This window comes from Dioscorea cayenensis, chromosome 9 (genome assembly GCF_009730915.1).
Source record: "Dioscorea cayenensis subsp. rotundata cultivar TDr96_F1 chromosome 9, TDr96_F1_v2_PseudoChromosome.rev07_lg8_w22 25.fasta, whole genome shotgun sequence".
Classification (NCBI taxonomy): Eukaryota; Viridiplantae; Streptophyta; class Magnoliopsida; order Dioscoreales; family Dioscoreaceae; genus Dioscorea; species Dioscorea cayenensis.
Genome location: NC_052479.1, coordinates 21894534 through 21904045, shown reverse-complemented (window position 1 = coordinate 21904045; position 9512 = coordinate 21894534).

The window sequence follows — 9512 nt, the reverse complement described above, 5'->3', positions numbered from 1 at the left end:
GGAAGTTTCAATGCCAGGATTCTCCTGAGAAAATTAGCATGACTGACACGGGTTGAGCACGATCATGTGCACCCTAAAAGCCACATTTTAACCATAGACATATCCTCAAACACTCGGCAAGATGCCCCCAAACTAAAGGCAATGAGAAAATTACTAAAACGACCAAGATAACAAAGTAACAAGCAAGGGAAAAATGGGTCGAATTACTACAAAAACCCTAATCCTTTATTTTCTTTTCGGAATAACTCCAATTTTTAAATCAAAACCCTAATCCTATTTTTTCTTTTCGAAATGTCTCTATCTTTCAATCAAAACTATAATCCTATGTTTTTCTTGGAATGTCTCTATCTTCTATGATGACGGTCTTCTAAAGCACGATTGTGTTTTAATGAAGCACGATCATGCTCCTGTGCTGTATGAGATTTCCAAAACGGGAGTCCATGCTCATGCTTCCAGTCTTAGTATGGTTAGTGTACTGCTAGCTCGACAGTGTTGACCAAGATTCTTTTACAATATTGAACTGATTGTGCCTGTTTTTCCATACAGATCTTATAATGTAAGGGGGTAGCTAATGGGCCTTTCAAGAGGCACAGAGTCAAGGAGCCCATTCGTGGCATAGATTTTACATCTATTTTCCACACCCAAGTGCACCAGTTGCGCTACACACACCTCTCTCATCACTGCTTTGCCAAATCGCAGGAGATCCATTGGGTTGTCCTCAGGGAGATTGTATTAGAGAAGGAGGTCCAGTAGTTGCTGAGTGCGAGTGCCTTAAGACAACTCTTCCAGATTACCAACAACACCTATGAATAGCTGACGCTCATGGTGTTAGCCAATTTTGATGTGTCTCAGGGCACTATTGCCTTCCACCACGCTGACTTCATATAGTTCCATATATTAGGGATGATGCATTGGATGAGTCTCAATGACTTCTCCATCTGCTGGGACTCAATGATGCAGAGTTTACTCAAACTCCTACATATGATGCTTTACAGATCTCTTGGCCGGCTGGAGAGTCTCTATGAGGCTAAGCAATGCACACACTTATGACCCCTTCCAGAGCAAGGCCAGCACTCTTTGATCCCTAGCACTCAGGTATATTTATTTTATACTCAGCCACACCCTAACAGGTTGTGGTGACAGTATTGGTGTCTTTAGCCACCGTGATTTTGACTTCCTATTGAGCATGCTGTATGGGTTCAATTTGCACTTGGGTTATAAGGTTGCATTCTCCATTTTACATTAGGGGATCGATCCTCGCATCGTTACCCTCTTTGTCGGTCCCTACATTAATCATCTAGTCAGACGCATGGGCATTCTAGAGGACATGTTATAGCACCTACAGACTGTTCGTGGGATTGAGTATCACATACCGTGGTCCACCGGTCCTTCGTCTGCTGCTACCTCAACCTATCAACTAACGATGCTCCTACCGGTGCATCTTCATCTCCTATTTGTACCTCTCGATAGAGGTCACCATCACTGCCCCGCATTGCTTCTTTCCATCCTGAACAAATTACTTGCTCATCTACGGTGGTCAAGTGGATTCAGATGAGCATGTCTAGGATAGCTGATCATTTGGGCATACGATTATCACTTGAGCCCACCTTCACCGTGTGCCCTACTAGTCACATTGGGGTCGATACCTCAAACCTAGGGGAGTCCCAAGATGATTCTACTTCTTCGAGTAGTGATAACTCTTCAGAGATTGCCCAGTTCTGATCACTGAAGTTTCAACTTTGTCTTTATTATCGTCTCTTATTGTTTTTCTTTTTTTGTTATTGGTCTTTGTAGTTCAGTTAGCAAGGGAGTCCCCTGCTACACTAACATTTTGGTTTGATTATTTTCACAATGCTTTTATGTTTATTTTTCTTGTGCCCTTCAATTTATTTTCTTATATATACTTGAGCTTCACCTGTGTTTCTCTACTCATCTCAGGGATTATGTGGTTCGTTCGAGTTGACAAACACGTCGAGAGTAGCAACATCACTGTCTTTGTATAAGAATTCTGGTTTTGTTTGGATAGCACACACGTTGAGAGTGGCAACATCACTCTCCATGTTCAGGAAAGTCATATGAACCCCCTCTTTAATTGTTTGTTCTCAATCTTTATGGAGTATGACATACATCTTTACATTGAGGACAATGTAGCATTCATGCGTGGGGGAGGATTGCATACTTGTTTCCTTTTAATGAGTGCTTAACTAGTGATGATCAATGATCACTTTTACCTTGAAATTTTTAAACCTAGGATGCCACATGTGGGCTAGTTACACTTTTGATGCTAAATTGTAAACTCATTAATAGCATGAGGACCTAAAATTCCCTTCATTTTACCTAAGTGTGGAGTTGTATGCTTTAAGTTTCTAATCATCTCCTTTGTGGCCTAGTTGAGCACTTCAAGTGTGGATTCTTGTATTGAAAAAAAAAAGAGAAAGATTGGCCTACCGATCACCCCCCTTAGTTACCTTTTGGAATTACCTACTGATCTTTTTTTCAAACTTTAAAGTGAAAAAATTGTAGAAAGAGCTATCACCCTAGTTGCGTGAAAACCGCTCTTGAGTAGTCATATTTGGTCATTACAAGTGTACATTTGATGACCTACCAGGAGAAAAGGCTATCTCTAGGATGTATAAAGGTACTACACATTGAGTGCTTTTATTTTTGAGGTCCTTTGATGTAATTCAACTTTTTTGCATTTCTTCCTTTGTGTTTCAACTTGTTTTCTTGAGTAATTTTCATGTGTGGGAGTTTTTTTAGTATCTGAGTCGTTAGAATGGAAAAAGAGGTCAATCAGCTACCAATTGAGTGGTCAAGAGCCATTTTTGTTTAGGTTGAATGGGCATGACAGGGTCCATACGGGGCCATATGCACCCTGCTATAAAAATCCAAAAACTTTCTATTAGGTCATGCAGGGCCGTATGCAAGCCGTATGAAAGCCGGCATAGGGAGGAATCTTAGGGTTTAAAAGCCCTTTTCCTTATCTTTTTCTCATTATTTCTACACTTTTCCTTGAGCCCTTTTCTCTTCCACTTTCCTTGTCCTCTAGAACCTTCATCTCCATTTCTCAAACCCGTAATCCCTTGCATTGAATCAAGAAGAAACTCGAAGATCTCTTCTTCCTCTCTTGAGAAGTGCGTTTATTTGGGGTTTTTGAGAAGCTTTGAGGTAAGGTTATTTTTCCATTTTGTCTTCTTCTTCTCCCTTTCTCTTTTTGTTGAATTTCTTTGGGATTATTGCTGGAAAATCCTAGTTTTGGTTGGATCTAGAGTATAGAAGATGTTTGAAGTTGTAAAACCTTGAATCCATTGAGAATTGAGAGAGATCTTTAATCTCTTAGTTAGGGTTACTGTAGCACCGAACCAAGTTGAGTTTCTTTTGCTTTTCTTGTTGGTTTTGTGGGTTGGAAGAGTTTCATTCTTGTTACATCTTCTTGTTAGAATTCTTAGCAAACCCTAGGAACAATTATTTTTCCATTTTGAGCATTTTCATTCATCCACAATGATGTAGTTGTTGATGATGTTTGGTTGTTATTTTGGGTTGTTAAATTGCTTCTAGGAGATGAGAATTCAAGCAAAGGAAAAGATCCGGTAGAGAAGTTACACCGGAGGTTTCTAGCTTGCCAAATTTATGAGTGTGATCTACTAAATCATGGGAAATAAATATGTATGCTTTGTAATACTTAAATTGCTTGCCTTTGAATGATAAACTTCTTGTTTTTAAAACTCTTGAATTGTTTTCCGTGGGATCTAGAAATCATGATGATTTATGACTTGGCTTATTTTATGATCATTGGTAAAGATTATATATATTACTCAGGGTTTGGAAACCATATGTTTTGAAATATATGTTTTCAAGTTATGTATTTCAAGAGACTTGATATTCTTCTTATAAAGACCAAAAACGCATGCGTAATCCAAATTGAAATTCATTGTGATGATGCTATATTTGAAGTATATTTTCAAATATTACATTTGTGTGATGTTCTTGATGAAAATGATTTAATTAAAGATGATATAATCAAGTTATTCAGTCTTCAAGTGAAAGTTACATATGTGAAAACTTGTTATCTCTTGATGAGAATTGTGGTATCATGTTGATATTTATATATCGAGCCTACGGAATGGATTATTAATTAAATATTTTGATGATGGCATGGTGGGATCCTCAATACCTACTTTAGTAAGGGTTAGAGTTTCCATGGGCCGACCTAGTTGGGGTGGCGTGGAGTACTCAAATGAGGTTTCACCCTTTCATGGGATGCATAGAGAGCCTGAAAGGTGTGTAGGGTTGGGTGCCCGGAGTCACCACACAGGTTCCCCATTGGGCAACACCAAGATTCTATTGACTTGGTGGCTCCTGACCTAACTGAGGCCACAATTAGTGAATGGATGAATTTCGAGGCTAGTTGTGATACTATTGACTAAATTGTTGATTTATTTATTTCTCAACATTTTGATCTATCACTTATTAAGGAAATGTATGAATTTAGATTTCATAGTTGGATGGATTCCGTGATGATGTAAAAGGTGTTTATCGTGCATTTCTTATGTTATATTTGCTATTTAAAGTATTTTAAATATTTTAATAATTGAAACATATTTTGGCATTGTATTTTTTTCCATCAAGCATGAGATGTAGTTCCATGTTTAGACCCTCACTGAGTAACTTAGTTACTCATCCCCTCTTCTTTTTCCTCCCAGGTTGTAGCACAACCTTGGAGTAATGCATGAAGTGATTGGCAGAGTTTATTTTGTGTTCCTCTTGAGTTGTGTATGATGCTTAAACATTTTTTCATGTATTAGAAGGATCCACTAAGATGTTATACCTTCATAATTTTTTTTACTTCTCTTGGATATTCCTAATTGTGTCAGTTAGAACTATGTGATGTATGAGAGTTATACCCAGTGTTTGGGTTGATGTTATCCTTACTGTTATGACTTTCTGTGTTGTGATTATCCATGTACCTACCTTATGTTACAATGTTCCTCTTGTGTAGTAGTGTTTTTGTATGTCATCATTGTTAAATTATTTCTTGTTGTTATAGAATATTGTGCAGGGAGTAGGATAGCCTTATCGTAATCTATGGTTGAGGCAGGTTCTTGACCTTCCCATGGTTGTCGTGGTGGTATGTCATGAGTGGGACTCGCAGGACATGCCATGACACAAACCACGAACTAAAAAGGATCCTGGAAAAGAATGTGCATTACAGCAGACGTGATTGGTAAGAATGATTAGATGATACACTCAGGGCCTATCATACAGCATATAAAACCTCAATAGGGCACACACCATATTAGTTAGTTTACGGCAAGGCATGCATCTACTAGTTGAGTTAGAACATAGATCATATTGGGCAAACAAGTTATATTTTAATATAGATGATGCACAAAAAAAAACAAAAGTACCAGCTAACTAAGTTAGAGGAACACTGATTCAATGATTATGAGAATTCATGACTATATAAAGAGAAGATCGGATGAATCCATGACCAGAAGATTAGAGAAAATAAGCAGTTTCATACAGGTTATTCTGTTATTCTATTCAACTCAAGATTGAAGCTCTTCCCAGGAAAACTTAAATCCCTCTAGTCGGGGCCCTATAGGTTTTCACAAACATTCCCCCATGGTGCTGTCAAGATCTCACACCTTGAGAAGGAGAATTTTAAGGTCAATGGGCATCAGTTGCGGCATTATGCCAATAGGGATGAGGGTACTTTATCTGAGCCCAGTGTGCTATATTCGTTGTTCGTACTTCCTTCAGTGCATGGCAGGAGTGTCAAGTTAGTGTCGTTAAACAAGCGCTTCTTGGGAGGCAACCCAAGTTGTTTTCTTTGTTAGTTGTTTGTTCATTTTTTGTCTTCTTTTCGTTCTTGAATTTTTTGTTTCCAAGCTGCGTTTCATCTATACTCTTCTATGATTTTCTTTTTTTCCGGTATTCTTTCGATTCAATATTTGTGCTGATGTTGTTTTATATCTGCCATTGTAACTTTATGTTCATCGAGAAGAGATGAACTTTTGTTCTAGAAAATTTCAGGCACGACATGGGCAGGACATGCCCATACACATGCCACTGATTTTCATTGGCTGCACACTCTAAAACTTTCTAGGATAGTCACGAGCTTGACACGAGTGTGTTAGGGAGTGCCTCATTTTTTGTGCTCCTAGCATGATTGTGTCACAACTGATTTGAATTTTCATCAATCTTTTGAGTTATTCAGTGGGATTAGCACACTCGGTGACATGATAGTATCTCTGGTGGTTCCCATTGCCCTATCCTCGTGACCCGACACGCACGTATCACGTGCATGTGAGAGCACGACTGTTTGGCTCCACCATTTCCTTTTAAAAAACCCTAACGCCAATGGCCACAACCTTTCACAGCACCCTTTTTCTCCCGAAATGGTCATCTCTTCCTCTCCCCTTTTTCTTCATCTCCAATTCTAATCTGGTAAAAACTCATCATTTTCTCTTGTGCATTTTGAGTTTCTTGGTTATGGTTCATGATCTATGCACTCTAGAGTTCATTCATGAGTGGTATTATACTTTCGATATGGTTTCTTGTTTGCATCTTTGGCAGTGGTGCATCATAATTCTTTTCGGGCCGATGAATGACACTGACATGATCGTATCATTGCTGAGCATATTATCTTGCCCAATCATGTCCCCCCTGAGTTCTCAGGTTTTGAGCTAAATTGTTTCGTTTGTTTTGTGCAGACATTGCCGAGGATGAATCCAGCTGCTAGACTTTCTTAGAGGCTAGAACTGACAATCTCTCTAATAAAATAGTGTGCAAACCCACATTTTCATCCCCACTCCACTAAGAATGTTATGCTCAGGTTTTAACATGCACATTTGGCACCCTACACACTATCGATTGGGAAGCATTGCAGATTGTAGGGCTAAAGGCCGAGTAGTTACTTGATGTTGGTGGTTGGCATAAGTTCTTGTCCGTCCAAGAGCTGGCTTATCATGATCTCACTCTTGAATTTCTTGCATCTTTCGAACGACGCATAGGGTACAACATTTGGGATGACCCTTTGACCATTCAAGTCCAACTTAGAGGACAAGAATACCACCTAAGCTATACCAGTTTGCCTCTGCTCATGGGGATTTATACACCTGAGTACATTGCGATTGAGGAGTACTTTAACCTCATTTCCTCCCCGCCCATGGGAGAAGGCCAACACACCAGATGGAGGAGATTAAGTAATTGTGGGATCTTGTTTAGGCCAAGCCTCACTGCTTCTACAACCCGTAAGTCATTGACACTGTGATCCATTCACACGCTGCGCAGTGGTACTATTACCAAGCGAATTCATTGCCTGAACATCATCAATTTGACCGAGTTTAAGTACTTACTAAACATGGTCGATCAGACTCCGTATCATTTGGGATTTGTCATAGCCAACTCATTCCATCATCAGGTGACAAACAGCAGGGGACACATAATTTTCTCGGGACCATACATTACTCGACTTCTAGGGGGGATGGGGCTTTTGGGGGATTTTGACCACATGCCTACTGTAGGAGGTTACAAACCTATCTCCCTTAGTAGCCTACACTCTTTAGGGTTGATTTCACCACAGCAGTCACGTGACATTGCTACCCCCTCCATAGTCGTCCCATCCTCTTTGGATCCAGATATCACCACCGTTCCCCCTTCCATGTCCAGACACTCTTGGCCTTTGTGGTTTGGACAGAGCTTACAGCGTATTGCAGACCATTGTGTTTCTTCGTACGGCCCACCTTTCGATGACCATTCCCCGAAAGACTCTTTCTCCTCCTAGAGATCCTTGTTTTCCCCTCGCTTTTTTGTTTTCTTTTCATACTTTGTACTTGTTTTCTTTCCTTTTTGTGCTTTGTAGTTCAGTGCAGCAGGGGCCTTGTGTTCCACTTTGTATCTCAGGGATTGTGTTGTTGCTTGGAGTTGGAAGCACGTGAGAGCAGCACCATCACTCTCCATGTTTTAATTTGAGGAATTGCACATGTTTATGAAACCACTTTTCTCACCATTCAGGGTAGTCGCTTAACCCTTTCCCCTTCATTTCTTTCCTCATTCGACTAGATAGTTTATTTACATTGAGGACAATGTAATTTTTAAGTGTGGGAGAGGGTTGCATGCTTGTATTTGATGAGTGCTTTGTTTATGATGATCAATGATTAGTTATTGGTGATTTTTAAACTGAGGGGGGACAAGTGTGTGTTAGTAAGCATCTTAGCAAAATCATGACTTGCTTTTACTTCCTTAACCTAAAACCTTTGTCACCTAACCCTAATTATGGTTCAACATGTCCTTGTGTTAAAAAAATAAAAATTAAAATAAAAAACTAAAATAAAAAATTAATTTCTGGAAAGTAGAATTCCTCTTTAGGAATGCCCTATTAATTATCTTGTAAAGTTTTGTCTTGTGAAAAAGATGGTAGAAAGAACTATCACCTTAGATGAGTGAAAGCTACTCTTCAGTAGTCGAATTTTCAGCATCACAAATGTATATTTGATGACCTACTAGTGTAAAAGGCTACCTCTAGGGTGTATGAAGCTACTACGCATCGAACATTGTTTCGTTTTTAATCACTTGTGACAGTGGGAACATAAGTTAGGGTTTTCAAACACATGCACTAGGTTTTGGAAGTAAGACTATAGTGTTCTTGTGCATTTATGTTTTTACTAACTCCCGTGTTTCCTCTTCATTTAAAACTTTCACTACCTTTTTTCCTGAGATTAGAAGCATTACACTCGTCTTCTTTGTTGTTAAGTGTCTGGTGGTTGCTTGAGGACAAGCAACAACTCAAGTGTGGGGGTAATTGATGAGTGAACGTTATAAACATGTTTTCATAGCCTAAATCCATCAATATTCATGTTCTCAAGTTTATTTTTGTGCATGTGCGGTACTATTCTAGGTATTTTTGTTACTTGTGAAGGAATAGAGGGGCTCAACACTATTTGAAGTGAAATTGGGAAGAAAATGAGAGAACACTTAAAAAAGGGCTCAAGTATTCGAGCTGGACAAGGGCAAGACACGCCCGTGTCCTATGCGCTGAATATCCCAGCCTAGCATGCGATTCAGATAGAAGTCCATGTAGAAGGGTGTTCTCAAGCTTGATACGGTCTTGACACGATCATGTTTGCGCCACTGAAAAACACAAGCTGAAGGCAATTTCATTCAAGAAGAGGTGACACGCTCTAAGTGCTCTTGATAACCTCGTGCACCGACCGTGTCAAGCCCAAAATCTATCTTTTTAACTCTAGTTTCTTGGTTTTGTATCCATCTTTCTTCAAGGATCTTCTTCTTCATTAGGAGGAGATTGATGAGAACGAAGATCAAGCTTATCGACACCTTCTATGGTAATAGAGAGCGAGTTTGAGGCACAAGGGAAGTGGTGCTAGCACATGGAGCTCAACATTGGAGGCAAATTTTGAAGAGAAGGGAGTCATGTCTTCTTTCTTTAGATTTATTATCTTATCCTGCATGTTGTACCCACCTATAAGGGGCTAGCTGGCCACGGTGCC